The following is a 1,041-nucleotide window of genomic DNA, read 5'->3' on the forward strand; positions in this document are numbered from 1 at the left end:
AAAAGTCAGAAAACCTTCTTGCTCCCTTTAACAAAACACTCGACGGACTCAGCCATATAAATTGAGCGTCCTTGGGAGGGCGAGCCCCGGAACTATCCGGAAGATCGAAGGCCCAGGCGGCCAGTCAGAGGTACTCCATATGTCCTGGCTCTATGCCCCTAACCAAACACCCGTCCTATGCATCAGTCTAGTGAAGACTCCAACCTCATGACTGGCTCCAGAAACTCCATAACAGCCGGCACTAAGAGCACGCTCTCCCAAACCCTGGTTTTAGATCAGTGTTTCCCAAAACGCAGCTCCTGAGGCCCCCCAACACTGCATGAATGTGGTTCTATGTCACCTTAATCAAACACACCTGATTCAGATCATCAGCTCATTAGTATAGACTCAAGATCTGGAATCGCGGGTGTCTCAGACAAAGGGCCTCATATGTTTTAGATGACTCCCTTTAACCAAAACACACCTGATTCGATGGCATCAGCTCAAGTAGTGAAAGAAGACAAGCAGCAATCCCTGAAAGGGAAGCACACCGCTCCTGGATTAACACTGCAATACCAGGCCGACATGCGTGGAGTGGGATAGAGCAAGCCCCGGCTCCAGCCTCGGCGGATCCAAAAATCAATTTAATATGTAGTCCCTGGTAGGGGGACGATCAGATATTAAACTGATAAGAACAGATACTACACTTGATCTTAGCCAAAGGTCGAGAAGCGATGCTGCAGTACGGTGCAGCGGGAGGAAGCGGGACATGGCCACGCCCATCAGCGGCTTTGGCAAGTCAGGGAGACCTGAAACGCTGGGGGACGGTAGACCCTCCCTGTTCTGGCAACGCCACTGCAGCCTCGGCCCGATCGTCCGACGGTGGCTCTGCTGCGGCGCGGAGAGTACGGCATCGCCAGAATCTCCCAAACGGCTTTGTCGCAGAGCCACGCAAGCCTCATGTCATCGGAATCCTTGGCTCGGTACCAACGAGGCAGGTCTCAATTCAACCCATACCAAGCATAGGACGGAAGTCCTCATTCTGAACAGCTCTCTGACTGT

At 52.6% G+C, this 1,041-nt stretch overlaps 1 non-coding gene across 1 annotated transcript; it reads right to left on the reverse strand.

The window, feature by feature from the left end:
• Positions 1 to 519: 519 nt before the first annotated feature.
• Positions 520 to 715, reverse strand: LOC122143430. Its single transcript, XR_006159171.1, has one exon. It is a non-coding gene; the product is annotated as a U2 spliceosomal RNA (small nuclear RNA).
• Between the last annotated feature and the right edge of the window lie 326 nt (positions 716 to 1,041).

The sequence above is a fragment of the Cyprinus carpio genome, unplaced genomic scaffold (genome assembly GCF_018340385.1).
Source record: "Cyprinus carpio isolate SPL01 unplaced genomic scaffold, ASM1834038v1 S000004567, whole genome shotgun sequence".
NCBI lineage: Eukaryota > Metazoa > Chordata > Actinopteri > Cypriniformes > Cyprinidae > Cyprinus > Cyprinus carpio.